Raw genomic sequence first — 16,777 nt, 5'->3', positions numbered from 1 at the left:
ATGTTGCTAGAGATCTTTTGCTGATTTCTTTCCATGTCTTTCTTCCTTTCTTTCTTCCTTCCTTCCTTCCCTCCCTTTTTTTTTTTCCTCTAAGATAAAAGGTTAGAGTGTCCTTGACTCGTAGTTGAGAGATAACCTGGCTGGGCTCAATTAGCCAGCTCATAGGAGGAAGTTGGGGCCTAGAGAATGGAGTCTGGGACAATGAAGTGGCACAATGGTTTTCTTGCTTTAGTGCCATTTGACAGGCTCTCACTTTGTTTGGATGCTTAGTCAGGTGGGTTGATATCAGCATTCCATATCTCTTTCAGAACTTGCCAAAGCAAAATGGCAGTACTTTATTCCTCCAGGTGCTCAGAAGGTTTTAAGGCTTCTTGGTTGCCAGATCTGGTGGCCTGGTATTAGTTTCAGGGGCCCCATGGCCAGAGTTCTCTATACATCTTCTAGGACCTGGTAAAGGAAAATGGCAGCTTACTTTTCTGCCAACTTCTTGGTAGATTTTTGGACTGTTTTTTATTCCAATTCCAGAAGGCTGTTTTTCACATTAATGGCCCTGAGAGCTGAAGTTCACCACACCCCTCTAGGGCCTGCCAAAACAAAAAGGCAACTTGGTGTTCCTCTGAGCCACCCAGCTGGTTTTAGGGCCACTTGGATGCTAAAACCAGCATGCTTTTATTAATTTCTTTGGCCCCAAGATGTGAGTTTCCCCACACTCCTTTGAGGACCTATTAGAGCAAAGCAGCAGCTTGCTGTTCTGATGGCTTATTTAGGTTTAAAGGTCACTTGGATACTAAATATAAAAGACTGATATCGGTTTCAAAGGCCATTGTATTGGATGTCACTACACCCCTCCATCACTCTCCATTTAAATGAGATTCTGCTTTCTCCTGTCACCCTTCCCCCTCATAGCTTGCTGAAGCTGCCTTTAAGGGCTTCACAGACTTGAGTCTCCTGAGGCCCAGCCTGCCTTATTCTAACCTGGGAGGTGTGGGGCTGGAGGCAGGGTTTTCCTTTTAAGACTCTAAGCCAGGGAGAGGAGTATGCACAGCTCACAGCCTGCCACTCAGGACTTCACAGAGCTGGATCCCCTGTGTCCTGGCCTTCTTTTCTCCAAACCAGGAGGGGTGGAGCTGGGGTTAGGACACCAGTTAAAGCCCAAGGGCCTGGGCAGTGTGAAGATGGTGAACTGAACTGGCTAAGATGGTTTAGTCAGAGGTAGCTAGGTAGGACTAGATACCTTGTAATCCTATCACTCTGAGAGGCTGAGGGAGGCAGATTCCTTGATCTCAGGAGTTTGAGATAAGCCTGAGCAAGAGTAAGACGCAATATTTACTAAAAATAAATAGAAAAATTTACTGGGTGTTGTGGCAGATGCCTACTTGGGGGGCTGAGTCAAGAAAATCCCTTGAACCCAGGAGTTTGAAGTTGCTATAAGCTAGGCTGACACAATAATACTCTAGTCTAGGCAACTAAGTGGGCCTTCATCTCCTGAAAACAACAGCCAAAACCAAACAAACAAATAAACAAACAAAACAACCAGGTAGGAAGCAGTTGCAACACAGCCACCAGATGTATCAATGTCAGTATAAATGAACTACTGTTTACTCCTGAAATCAGCGCATGGGGGCTCTCTGATCACAGCCTGCCAGTGTTGCAAATCAGGGCCACACAGTGTGGACCCCCTTGTGTTGTGGCCTGATAAGATGAGGAAGCTGGACCCTTCTCCCTTCACCACTCCTGTACTGTCTGCCCCAGAGGCAGTCATTCCCTCTCAATGCCAGTGGGAGAGGATTTGGCCTCTGCAATGCATACTTTTATGTTCGCTATGGGAAAGGGGAAGGTCTAGACTTTATCACTCCACCACCTAGAGGGGAAACCAGACCGGCTATACTGTCTACACTGTGTGGGTATTCCAGCCACATGCCGGCACTTTGTGAAGTGAGCCTCAGTAAGGGTACTCTATCTAGTTGATTAGGGAGTGGGATGGGCTGTGGATACAAGCTGGCTGGAACCAAAATTGATCTCTATTTTGCTAGGAAAGGGGAAGATTCAGAGATGGAAAGATCTAGGTTCAGGAAAGCTGGGTCTATTTTTCCTCGTGGTACTATCCCCCGGGATGAGAGTTTCTGTGTCTTGCTACTTGTGAAGAGCCCCTGGATGTGGAAAGGGGATCCACCTTACCCTTTCATTTGGCTCCAGACTACTTCAGATATGATTTGCTTTGTGACTGTCCTTTCCTATCTGTCTTTCTCTTTCTTATCTTTGTCCTTATAGCTCTTCTTTGTGGGGTCACTGAATACCTCTGCTCCCACTCCCTGGGATCTACCCCTAAATTTCAATTGCTCCCAAATCACTTCCATCTAAATCTCCTACTTTTATGGAGAACACTCCAAAAAGAGTTGCCTCTAATTGGCTATCTTGACTCTAAAATTATTATTTTAAATTTTTACTTGAATTTTATATATTTTCTTGATTCAAGTCTGCTAGTGACAAATAATTATGTTCCTTTAGAAGTGTCATGTTTTGTTGCTTTTTAAAGGATTGGTATGTACCTACATTTATTTCTATAACTCTGGTGGAAGAGTTACCTTTTTCAGTTTTGTAGAGTAAGTTTCACAGGGAAAGACATTCATTCAGATAGGTCTTATGGTGTTAGTTTTGGTTATATGTTTTGTCTTTGGTTATAAGTGGATGCAGAAGTGTAGTTTCTTCTTGTAGTTTCTTTAAGCTATAATCTATCCCTGTGATGCATGCAAGTGTCTCAGTGGCATAAACTATAATGGAGAGTAGTGGGTCATGGACTGGCTTTGCTGAGGGTGGGACTTCTGGGTTGTTTCTTAGATCAATATAGTGTGCACACACATTTTTAGTTGGACAATTTGGGGTCTGTCTTATGCTCTTGGACACATAACTGTTAGTTTGGATATGGGAATAAGTATGCTGTTTCCTACACAGCCTGGAGGTGTGCTAGCTACTTCGCGACTTTGGGACCTCTCTCACTTCAGGGAAAGCATGCAGTAGTTTGGTTTGCCCAGTGATAGCTTTGCCCTGAGAAATACTTCTAGACTGTTCCTTTGACATGGTGTGGGCAGCAGGAATTGATTTCTCTGCCATGCAGGACTCTAGTCTCAGCTGGTCCTTGGCTCAAGCTCTGTACAGTTAGAGATGTGGAATTCAGACATCTTTGTGGGCATGATGGAATAAATATGGAGCCACAATGCTGTAGAGGCCCAGTTGCTACTGGCTTAAAGAGGAAAACACACTCAAGACATGGCTGTGATTATAAGATCCTGACTGCTCTGATGCAGCGTCTTAGTCCATAGGGACTGAATAGAAAGTGGGTAGGGCACACCATCTACCCCCAAATATTGTATCTGTAGCAATACATATTTATGTATTCCCAGAAGCTCACCCAACTGGCCTGAAGATTTGAAAGAACTGTGGGATTCCCCTGTAGTAAGAACTATAGTTATTTGCAGGGGCAATGGGGGATGTTGAGTTTCTTCTGCTTACTTTTCCCCTCAATGGCAAAAGTCATTCCTGTTTCAAGGCCAATCCAATCTGACAGAGGAAAATTAGGCTGCAGAAGACAAATACTTCCACACTGCCCTTCTGGACTTTCAATTACTACAGTTACCTCTCCATTCTCCAACTTCAATCTAGTATTTGCCCTTCAATACTTCTGTCAAATCTTAGGAGTTTACCCACTGCCTTGTTCATTTCTTCTGAAGGGTAGAAGTTCTAGGTGTCCCTAGTCTACCATCTCACTGACATCCAGGACTCCATGCTTTGTTGTGTCTTAATAGTATTTGATATATATACATACATATATATGGCAACTATTTTACATTGCATACAAACTATGGACACTATATATTATATATATTAATATATGCATATATTAATAACAATATGTACATACATATATATGCATACATATCTTTATTATTTTATCCATTTATGCACATTTAGATTGATTCCAAATTAAATATTAAGATTCTATAGTTTGTCGCTATTGCTAACACTTTTTTAAATAAGAAGATACAAGTATTTTTTGTTACATAGATGGATTATATCATGCCAATGTGAGACCTTTCAGTGTAGTCATCACCAAAGTAATTGTGTACATTGTATCTGATAGGCATATTTTTATTCCTCACCACCCATCCTTTCACCTGCTTTTTTAATTTTTAATGTCCATTACAACACTTTATGACCATAAGTATCCATTTAGCTCCAAATTTTAAGTGAGAACATATAGCATATGCTTTTCCATTTCTGAGATATTTCACTTAGGATAATGGCCTGCAGTTTCATCAAAGTTGCTGCAAAAGACATTATTTCCTTATATTTTATGACTGAGAAATAGTCCCAGGTACATATATTCCACATTTTCTTTATTTATTCATGAATGGTAGGCAATTATGTTTATTCCATATTTTTGCAATTGTGCTGTGGTAAACATTCAGGTACAGGTGTATTTTTATAAAATGACTTCTTTGTATATGTTTACATATCCAGTAGGGGAATTTCTCTATCAAAAGATAGGTTTAAATTTAGTTCTTTGAACAATCTCTACAGTGTTTTTCATAGAGGTTGCTGTGGCTTATATTCTCAGAAGCAGTGAATAAGTGATTGGTTTATACTATGTCTTCACTAGCTATTGTTTTTAGATTTCTAATAATGCCTATTCTAACAGGAGTAATGGTGTGTCTCATTCTGCTTTTAATTTACATTTCCCTGATGATTAGTGATGTTGAACAGTTTTTCATATGTTTCTTGGCCATTAATCCATTTATTTTTTATTCTTTATTTTTTTCATTATTAAATCATAGCTGTGTACATTAATGTGATCATGGGGTACCATACACTGGTTTTATAAACAGTTTGACACATTTTCATCACACTGGTTAGCATAGCCTTCCTGGCATTTTCTTAGCTATTGCATTAAGACTTTTATATTCTACATTTAATAAGTTTTCGGATCATGTTTTTGCACACTTATTGATCACTTTATTTATTTTTGCTACTTTTGATTTCTTTATAGATTCTAGATATTATTCCTTTATCTGATGTATAGTTTATGAATATTTTCTATCATTACATAAGTTTTCTATTTCTTCTCTTTGTTATTTCCTTTGCTATGAGAAACTATTCGATTTCATCAAGTATTATCTATTTATTTTTGTTGCTGTAATTTTGGGGGGAGGTCTTATTCATAAATTCTTTGCCTCTGCCAATGCCCAAATGGGGTTTTCCCATGTTTTCTTCTAGAATTTTTATGGTTTCAGTTATTACATTTAAGTTTTTAATCCATCTTTAGTTAATTTTTGGATATGTCAGATATAAGGATCCAGTTTTATTCTGATGCATGTGGTTACTCGATTTTGCCAGTACCATTTACTACATCGGGTACCCTTTCTTCAGTGTATATTTTTGTGTACATTGTCAAAAATCTGTTAATTGTAGCTATGTTGCTTTATTTCTGTGTTATCTATGATGTTCCATTGGTCTGTGTGTACACCTTTATCCCAATACCATACTGTTTGAGATACTATCCTTGTAGTATAAATTGAAATCATGTAATGTGATACCTTCGTATCTGTTCTTTTGCTTAGGATTACTTTGTCTTCTTGTTGGTTTCATATAAAATTTGGAATTAATTTTTTTGGACCTATTAAAATGAGGTTGGTATTTGGAGGAGACTTTCTTTTTATTAAAGCATAACTGTGTACACTAATGAATTTATGGGTTATGATGTGCTGATTTGATATACAATTTGGAACACTTACATCAAACTGGTTAGTACAGCTTTCATCTCACTCGATTATTTGTTGTGTTAAGACATTTATACTCTACTATTAATGGATTTGACACGTACCCTTGCATTATATAGGTGAGGTCCCACCAATTATTCTCCTTCCACCCATTCTCCTTCCTCTCATCCCCTCCCCTTCTTCTTCCCTCCTTCATTCTAGACTAGAGTTGTTTTTTATCATTCATATGAAAGTGTGGGTGATTATATATTGGTTTCATAATAGTACTGAGTATATTGGATACTTTTTTATTCCATCCTTATTGAGATATTTTGGGAAGTATGAATATTTTAACAATGTTGATTTCTCCATCAATTAATATGGGATGTTTTCCCATTTGTTTGTGTCTTCTGTGGTTTCTTTCTTAAATGGGCTATAGTTCTCTGTGTAGAAATCATTCACCTACTTAGGTAAGTATATTCCTAGAAATTTTATTTTATTTTTTGCAGCCATTTTAAATACTATTCAATTATTCATTTTGCCCTCAGTTTGACTAATATGTTAAAGTGCTGCTAATTGTTGTACATTAATATTTATCCTGAGACTTTAATTTATTTATCAATTATAGGTGTCTTTCAGTGGAGTCTATAGCATTTTCTAAATATAAGATCTTATCAGATGCAAACAGGAATAGTTTTACATCCACTTTTACAACTTTGATTGTTTTCTTTTTTCTTTTGCCTAATTGTTTTGTCTGAGACTTCTAAGACTATGTTGAATAGGCTATGTTAACCATTGTGATAAAAATGTGTCAAATGGTCTATGAAGCGAGTGTATGATGCCCCATGATCATATCAATGTATACAGTTATGATTTAATAAAAAAAAAAGAAGTAGCAATAGTGGGCTTCTTTGTCTTATTTCAGTTTCTAAGATGAAAGCTTTAATCTTTCCCCCATTCACTGTGATATTGACAGTTGTTGCATTATACATAGCTTTTATTTTTGATGTATATTTTTTCAATGCCTAATTTGTTGAGTGTTTTTATCATGAAGGGTGCTGGATTTTATCAAATATTTATTCTACATTTATTGAAATGATCATATTTTGTTTGTTTTTAATTAAACTTATGAATTTTAATTAAAATAATTACAATTATGATGAATGACATATATTGATTTGCATATTTCAGACCATTCTTATATCCGTGAGATGGAAGCCGCTTGATTATGGTAAATTAAATTATGCTGTTAAATTTAGTGTGCTAGTTATACGGTTGAGGACTTTTGCTTCTTTATTCATGACAGATACTGGTCAGTTTTCTTACTGTGTTTTCTTATTTTCTGGCTTTGGTAATCAGGTGACTCTAGCTTTGTACAGTGAGTTAGGGATGACTCTATCCTTCTTGATATTATGGAATAGTTTCAGTGGTGTAGATACCAGTTATTTATTGCAGGTCTGAGAAAATTATGCTATGAATTTATCTCACATTGGGCTTTTTTATTGGGAGATTTTTTTTTATTATTGTTTCAGTCTCACTACTCATCATGACTCTATTAAGAATTTCTATTTTTTCCTAATTTCAACTTGGGAGGTTGTGTGTTTCCAAGAATTTATAAACTTTCTCCATAGTTTTTAATTTTTGTGCATAAATGTTTTCATACATATTATTTTGATATCTGTGGTGTCTGTTATAATTTATCCTCTTTTACATTTCTTATTAAGCATTTTTCTCCTTTCTCTTCTACTTTTAGATAATCTAAGTGGACGGCACCTGTGGCTTAGTGAGTAGGGCACCAGCCCCATATACTGAGGGTGGTGTGTTTGAACCAGGCCACGGCCAAATTATAACAAAAAATAGCCTAGTGCCAGCTAGTCCGGAGAATGAGGCAAGAGAATCACCTAAGCCCGGGAGCTGGAGGTTGCTTTCAGTTGTGATGCCATGGCACTCTACAGAAGGTGAAAAAGTGAGATTCTGTCTCAAAAAACAACAAAAAAAAAAAAAGAAAGAAAGAAAGAAAGAAAGAAAGAAAGAAAGAAAGAAAGAAAGAAAGAAAGAAAGAAAGAAAGAAAGAAAGAAAGAAAGAAAGAAAAAGAAAAGAAAAAAGAAAAAAACTTTAGATAATCTAGATAGTTTTGGCTGATTTTGTTTAACTTTTCAAAGCACTAACTTTTTGTTTCACTGATTCTTTGTTTTGTTTCTTTGCTTTCAAATTCATTTAGTTTTTCTATGAACTTTGTTATTTTCTTCTTCCACTAACTTTATGGTTTGTACTTTTTTTCTCCATTTCTTGAGGTGGGATATTATTTGTGGTCTGTCTTTTGGAATTAAGACATTTAAGGCTCTGGCTACCTCCCTTAGCACTTCTTTTGTTATTCTTATTGATTTTGGGAAGTTATGTGTCCTCTGTCATTTAGTTGGAATAATATATATATATATATATATATATATATATTTCCCATATTAATTTAATCATAGACCCAAAAATCACTGTCAGTTGGTTTAATTTCACCCCATGTATTTGTTAGCATTTTAGTCTTTCTCCTGAAATGAATTTCCAGTTCTAATCTACTGTGATCTGAGAAAAAAAAAAAACATAGTATAGTTTTAATTTTTTCTGAGTTTTCTGAAACTGGTTGTATGGCCTAACATGATCTATCCTATAGAATATTCTATGTGCTGATGAGGAAAATGTATATTCTGCTGTGTTGGGAGTAGATTGTTCTGTAAATGTCTGTTAGGTCCATTTGTTTTAGAGTCCTTTGTAGCTTCAATGTTTCTTTGTTGATTTTATGCCTCAATGGTCTGTTTAATTATGTCAGTGGAGTGTTGATGTCCCTTGCTATTATGATGCTCCTAGTTATTTGCTTATATCTGGTAGAATTTGATCTATGAATCCAGAAGCTCTTGTGTTAGGTGCATGTACACTAACACTTATATCTTTTTGCTGAATTGCTCCCTTCATAATAATACAATGATCATCTTTGCATTTTTAAACCATTGTTGAATGAAAGTGTATTTTATCTGAGAGAAGAATAATTAATAGTGCTCTTTTTTGGTTTGCACTCATGAAACATTTTTAACATTCCTTTACCTTGAGTCTGTGAGAGTCTTTGTAAGTTTGATGGGTTTTCTGGGCACGATATTTCTCTGGGTTGTGCTTTTTATCCATTTAGCTAATCTATATCTTTTAAGTGAAGGATTAATACCATTTACATTTAATGTTAATATTGGCATGTGAGATGCTGTTCTCTTCATCATGTTGAACATTTCCTAGCTGTTTTGTTTTCTTCCTTAGGTTTCTGTTCTATAAAAATTGTGAGCTTATTTTTTGGTTATTTTTCAAAGGTGGTTTTCTGTTGTTCTCTTCCTAGTATAGAGTACTTTTAGTCATTTATTGTAGGACAGATCTTGTGGTGACAAATTCCTACAGTGTTTGCTTATCTGAGAAAGACTTTATTTCTCTTTCTTTTATGAAACTAAATTTTGAATTATACAAAATTATTGGCTTCCACTTGTCCAAATTAAGGGGACTAAATATGGGATGCATAACCTTTTTGACTAGCAAGTTTCTGCTGAGAATTCTGCCATAGTATGATGCATTTATTTTGTATGTTACTTGTTTCTTTCTTCTTGAAGCTTGTACAATTTTCTCATTAATTTTGACTTTTTCCAGACTGATGCCTATGCCTTCGTGATGTGCAATTTGCCGAAACTTCCAGGTGTTCAATTATCATTTTGTATATGGATATTTAAATCTCTAGCAATACCAAGAAAGTATTCCTCAATTATTCTTTAAATAGATTTTTCATGCTTTCTGATTTTTCTTCTTCTCCCTCAGATATATCTATGTTTCTTATATTTGTGTACTTTAAATGCTTCATATATCTTGAAATGGTGGTCAATTATTATGGATGCTTTTTTCCTACATTTTTGACTGACTGGGTTAATGCAAAAACATTGCCTTTAAGCTCAAATATTCTTTCTTTGTGCTTTATGTTTCCCTTGTTAAACCTTTATTTTGTTTTGAAATTCCCTAAATTACTCTTTAATCCCCTTAAATTCTATTTTATCTTTCTAATGTTATCTATCTCTTTAATGTATTTTTTTCATTTATGTCTTGGTTTTTGTGCTGTTTTCCAACTTTTACTTTAATCTCATTGATCTTACTTATCATCCATATTCTGAAGTCTATATATAACTATTGTGATTTTTTAGAGATGTCAAAAGAGTTTGCCTTTGCATGTTTGTAGAGTTCTTGTGCTCTTTCCTTCTCATCTGAAATATTTTTTCCCAGCTCAAGACAGATAGGTTCACAATGTATCTATTCTCCTCTTCTTGGAACTCCCTTACTCTAATAGATAGAAGTAATTCCCTTACTTGGAACTCCCAGTAAAGTGAATAACAGGCCCCTGAATGGTGCACTTGGGTCCTACTCCAAGAGATTTACCTGGCAGAAGTAGGAAAGATATAATGTGAAACTTTGACACTGCTGCTCTCCTGCGCTTCACACCTTATTGTTGTTCTGTGGTTACCGCAGGTGATTGTCAAGCTGTGGAGTAAGTGATCACCCTTCCTAGATCAGTCAGCAGTGGTGATTCTTATAATGCATCAATCCAAGCACTTCTCTGATCGGGTCTACAGGCAGTGGTGTTTTTTATCCCACTTCAATCTGAGCATTGCCTCCTCAGTTATGCAGTTGGTGGTAATTGCTGCTTGAGTGCCACTCCACCAAGGATTGTCAGATGTAGGAATCAGCCTGCAGCAAATCATGCATTTGCCTTGCCAAATCCCTCATCAGCAGTGGTAACATACAAACATGCCCATAGGACATAAAAGAGTGCCACATCCTTACACCCTGCCAGCTTGGCAGAGGTAATTGGGAGGCAATATCAATGGATCCAAACCCTGATTAGATGAAGTTCTCTGGAATATCTGGGATCTCAAAATTGCAGCAGCCACAGCACTCAGACTTTGCAAACCATTGGGTCTCCTCCTTGCCTTTGCCTTTACTCTAGAGCAAGGACACTACACAATCTCTAATCATCTCTCTATGTCAGTTCAGAATCCTGCTGTGGTGTAAGGTACCCCCCACAGATAAGATATAATATGTGGGAGGAGTGTGGAGAGTCAGCTTCTCTTCACTTTTCTTACCCATGTGTTATTCCTTTCCCCTTCCCAGTGTCCATCTAATCCCATGGAGCAGGTTGTGGTTGCTTCTCTTCCTTCTCCTTCACATTGGGAGCATATTGTTACCTTTTTTATTATTTTTTTTATTTTTTGCAGTTTTTGGCTGAGACCAGATTTGAACCTGCCACCTCCAGTATATGGGGCTGGTGCTCTACTCCTTTGAGCCACAGGCGCCACTCACTATTACCTCTTTTTAATTTTCAATGTTGTCCCTTAGATTATCAATCTAAAGATAAATATTCAATTGCCATTTTCAATCCTCTCCATGAGATTGAAATGTGCAGGGTGCTTCCAGGTTTTCATTTTGGCCCCTCCTTAACATCTCAAGATTGCTTTCTTAATTTTTTCTCAGATCATTTGTTGTTAGCATATAGAAATGTTGCTGATTATAATACATTGATTTTGCATCCTTCAACTTTGCAGAATTCTTATATCAGTTTTCCTTTTTTCTTTCCTTCTTTTTTTTTTTTTTTTTTTTTTTTTGTGAAGCTATCTTTAGGTTTTCTGTGTACCAAAACCTACCTTGGACATTGACAGGGGGAATGATGCTAGGGTAGAAATTCATGAGACTCTACATAAGCTTAATACATAAAGACTGAGAGGGCTGGAGAAAGACATACATTGACTCCCATGACACAACAGCAGATTGAATCAATGCAGTGACTCTCTAACTTCTCAGAAACCTTTTATTTATCTCTAACACAAAGCACATATGAAAAATGTAAAGATGCCAAAAGATAGGATTTAAAGAATCCCAAGTCCCTAGGAAAATTGGATAGAAGGAAAGGCTAGGTAAATGGAAACATAGAGAACAACAGGTAGGGGGTCATTAAAAAATGGCCAATAATGTATATAGAAAGGGTGAGGGGAAAGCCAGTTTCATTCCCCAGAGCAAGCAAGCTAGGTTCTCCAATCTAACTCCAATCAGGAGTTCAAAGGATTTAGCCCCTTTAAGAGCTCAGCCCCTTCCCACCTGCTGACTTCCCACCCCCTTCCCACCTGGTGCCAAAAGTTTTGGTGACTTTGCCTTGTTTCATGTACCTCTGGGCTTCTTTCGTCTTTGATGGTCTTGATGATCTACCAGGGATGTTGTGTTTGCAGGCTTTCCCCTGAATTGAGGCAGGCTTCCTTTCTGAGAGATCAACCTATCTACCTTCCACACTTTTTTTTAAATATAAGATTATATTGTCTGTGAACAAGGCTAATCTGATTTGGCCCTTTTGGCATAGATGACTTTTAATTTTTTTCACCTGCTTAATTTCTCTGGCCAGCACCTTTAGTATTATATTGAATGAAAGTAGCAAAGCTCAGAGTTTTTGTCTTGTTTTAGGTCTTAGAGGATAGGCTCAGATTTTTTTCCCCATTCAGTATGACATTTGCTGTGAGTTTGTTTCATAGCAACTTTACTCTTTGAGGTACATTTCTTTAATAGCAGGTTTATTTATGATTTTATCATAAAAGATGTTGAAATTTATTAAATACATTTTCTACATGCATTGAAATTATTGTATAATTTTTATCATGCTTATGTTAATTTGATTTATTACATATTGATTTGCATATGTCCATCTATATTGTAACTGAGTGACAAATCCCTTTTGATCACAGTAAATTGTCTTTTAAATGTGTTATCGGACTATCTTTGCTAGAATTTTGTGGAGGAATTTTCCATCTATGTTTATCCGACATATTGATTTGCAGTTTTATTTTGTGTTGTAATATTGTCTGGTTTTAATATCAGGTAATATTGGTCTTGAAGAATGAGTCTGAAAGCACCCCTTCCTGTGTAATTTTGTTGAAGAATTTGAGTAGAATTGGTATTATTTTTTCTTTGTTTTTTATTAAAGTTTGGTAGAATTATATTTATTAATATAACCTAGATTTTTCTTGGATCAGAAAATTATTGTTACTGCTTTGGTCTCATTACTTGTTATGGCTTTTAAAATATGTTTTCTATTTATTCATCCTTCAATTGTTTTAGGTTTATATATTTCTCCTATATTTTACAATTTGTTAGTATACAGTTATTTATAACAGTCCGTAATAATTCTTTGAATTTCCATGGTATTTTGTTTCCTTTTAAATTTCTGATTTTATTTATTTGATCTTTCCTCTGTTTTCTTATTCTAGCCAAAGATAGATAATTTTTTAAACTTTCCCTTAAAGTAACTTTTTGTTTCATTGATATTTTTAGTTTCCTTTTATCTGAAATTTTATTTATTTCTTTTCTAATCTTTTTCACATTTTTAGTTTTTATTTATTGTGTGCTATTTATTTTGGTTTTTCTAGCCCCTGGAGGTACAGCATTAGGTTATTTGTTTGGAATCTTTTTACCACTTTAAAGTATGCATTTATTTCTATAAAGTTTCCCTTAGTACTGATTATCTATAGCTCATATATTTCATTGTGTATGAAATTCTTGTATCTTTCTTATCTTTTGTAATGATAAATTTATTAACAGCTATCCACAAATTAGAGAAATGAAAGAATTAACAAAAACTTTACAAAGTAATTATAATGTTTTGTACTCTTGTTTTTGCCTAAATGTAGTTAAGGATTTAGCTATTTACAGTCACGTAAGTCCCATATAAAATGGACTCCAGTAAGCCATTATGTGTTAAGTTACATCAGCAAAGTTTCACCCAACTTTGACATAATATTTGGCAACAAAACTAATAAAATAATTAATAAGCAGATATGTATGGTTAATCTGTACATATATAAATATATATGCAATAAATGCATTACAAATTAATGTGTAATTTAAAGTATTTTTCTTAATTTTACATGTAATTAAAATAATAAACAATATACATGTATGCAACAGAAATTTAAATTTGGCAACCACTGGACATAATTTAATAAAATTTAAAGTAACGATCTGGGAAAGAAAAAATATGCATAAAAACCCATTTTACACACAAAAAAGTTTTGACAAACATGTAAATAACAGCTCCTATTTCCAAAGTATAATGTGGCAAAACATTCTACCAGAAAAGTAATTCCAAAGCATTTATATTTATTGTAGTTCAGTGGAAGAATTAAATTAAAATCTTACTTTAGGGGTAACCTCTTTTAAGTAAATTCAAAATCATTTCCCACTTGCAAATTCTGAATGATTATGCTTACTCTTTTAGAAATGTATATTTTATAATATAGTTTATGTCTTTGTACAGAATTTGGATTACATACCCATGCCTCTGTTTGAATGGGCTTGATATTGCTTAGTAGCACCTCTTTATCGTTTCCATAATCAATGGATTTAACAACAGCTGACATACCCGAGGAAGGGAAAGAGTCCACTTCTGCCTGGTTAAACTTGTCTTCCTAACATACTGCAAAATATTCATCTCCTGGTTTCCACATTTTTGTATACTCCAGAGGAATAAATGATTCTAGTACTTTTTCTGGCTTTATTGGCCCAGGTTTCCTTTTGAGACCACTACTGTAAAATATTTTATTGTCATAGGGTATAGTTGGGACAGGTCCTGCTAGTTTAATAGGTCCTACTTGTTTTCTTCTCAGTGGAACTTCTGTCTCTCCATTTGAAATGACAATGAAACTATTACTTCAAATAGGATTCTGGTAATCAGTATTTACATTAAAATGTTTTTCAATTTTTATACCACTAAAAGCTTCATTGCTGATTATTCATGATTTCCTATCATAAAAAAGATCAGGGTTAGCTGTTTGTTTTTCTCTTTTTACATGTTTTTGATTATTATAATCCATGGATTCTTGAGAAAGTGGATTTTCTTTTGCCTCTAGATAGAATGGACCTTTTCCTTATCTGCTTTGAATAGTTATCTCTTTTTTTTTCAAAGCACCATCATTGTGCTAAGAACCTAAAGTATAAGAAGTATCTTTAGTTCTGTCATATCTAGAATATGGTCTATCACACCTGACTCTCTCTTCATCCCATACTTTAGACCCTGAAGAAGTATTCATTCTCTCAGAATCTCAGAACCTCTATTTCTAGGTAACCCACTGTCTTACAAAATGGACTTTGAATTTTTAGAGTCTCTTTGAAAATGAGGAGGTTTTTCATTTCTTCGATGCCTGGTATCATTTAGAGGAGGATGTCTTGGTTGATTATTTTCTTTCACTCAATTTTGATCAGTATTTGACAACCTATGTTGCCCCTGATGAAGCTACTGAGACTGTGACTTAGATTCTAACAAACACAAACACTGTAATCTAATCGTTTGTATCCTCATATTAATCTTCCACAGTCAAATTTCCCATTTTAGATACCAAGAAATAATTTAGTTTGTGCTGATGGCCTTCCCCTTCCCAGGGCTTCATCTTCAGATATCATTCCCCCGCTGACTCTTTCTCTACCTCCCAGATGTGGACCCATAACAGATTTCTGTTTATTGCTGTTGAGAAGTAAGTACAGTCAATGCTGCTTCTAAGTTGTTGTCATTATCTATAAGAGCTTGCCTTGAAGCTTCCTTATTGAAGCCGGTTTCTGTCATATGCTTCAGAGCCTTCTCATCAACCAGTTCACTATAAACAAATTCATGTTTTGCCTCTGATTTGGTTGACTTTTCTTTCAGTAAAACTTCCCTATTTTGGTTACCAGCACCACCCATATTGAAATTACTTCTAGCACTGCCACCACCTCCTCCAAATGTCTTGGTTTCTTTGATCTTTGTAGGAGCAGTCCTTTGCTTTTCAAATTCATCATTATCATTTGTAGCTTTGACGGGCATTGTAACATGCAATGTCTTTCTTCGATCAAGTTCTGTTCTTTCTGCTTGGACACGAAATACACACTTCTGTCCAAAAGGCACAAAAGGAGGTGGTCCACCTTTGGTTCCAATATTGCTTATATTGTGTTTTGATACACTTCTCTGTAATTCCCATTTCTCAATAAGGTGTTCCACTTCACTGCCAAGAACTGTGGTCATTCAAGAGTAGAAATCCATTTTTTACCTCAACAATGCCTGAGAGCTTAACCTTAATTCCAGGTGGTGTTTTCAGGCTTATTTTTGACATATAACTAAATTCTACTGCTGTGCAACTGATATGATCATCAGACATCTGTGGTCGCAGCATCCTTGGTGCAGCCTGAGATTCTTCATTATCCTTTGGTGCAGAACATTGCAAATTTTTAGGCATTCAAGCTTTTCTATGTTTCCACAGCTGATGTCACTGGGGAGGAATTTCTTGCCAATCGTTCTCAGATCTGTATTGAGAGCAATTAGGATGATGTCATTTACACTGACTTTGTCAGGAGAACTTGTGAAAGCTTCAATGCTTTCATCTGAAAGATACCAAAATGCCTGGAACAATGTTGTGTGGGGGACCTTGGCCATTCTAGCTTCTTAGCCCAGCGGTAGTGGGAGGCTGGGGTAGGGGTTGAGGATGAGACCTCTTACTTGATATCCCCCCAAAAAAAATAAAAGAAAAAAAAAAGGAAAATAAAAAAGCAAAGCAGGTTGGTGCCTGTGGCTAAGGGAGTAGGGTGCTGGTCTCATATATAGAGGGTGGTGGATTCAAACCTGGCCCCAGCCAAAACTGCCACAGAAAAAAGAACACAAAGCAAGAAAAGAAAAGAAAAGAGAAAAGAAAAGACAAGAAAAGAAAAGAAAAGAAGAAAGGAAAAGAAAAAACTCCTCTGGTCAGCTCTGCAACTTGGCAGGCTCAGTGCAGCAAGCACTTCCTCTTACATCTTTTTCTTAAATGTTTTTATTGATCCTGAGAAGGGATACAAAGAAAGGGACTTTAAGAGGGATGGGAGGACAGGCTAGTCTGCTGAACTAAGAGGTATGGAGGGCCTATAAGAATGTGTGTTTGAAGTAACCTAGGTAAACAGGAGGTACAGAGAG

General features: G+C 35.8%; 1 pseudogene; it reads right to left on the bottom strand.

Moving 5' to 3' along the window:
- Nucleotides 1-16,264, bottom strand: part of LOC128576906 (tudor domain-containing protein 3-like) — a 64,312-nt pseudogene extending 48,048 nt beyond the window's left edge.
- Between the last annotated feature and the right edge of the window lie 513 nt (nt 16,265-16,777).

This window comes from Nycticebus coucang, chromosome X (genome assembly GCF_027406575.1).
Source record: "Nycticebus coucang isolate mNycCou1 chromosome X, mNycCou1.pri, whole genome shotgun sequence".
Taxonomy (NCBI): Eukaryota; Metazoa; Chordata; class Mammalia; order Primates; family Lorisidae; genus Nycticebus; species Nycticebus coucang.
Note: the sequence above shows the minus strand (reverse complement) of the source record. Positions and strands in the feature narration are given on the sequence as shown.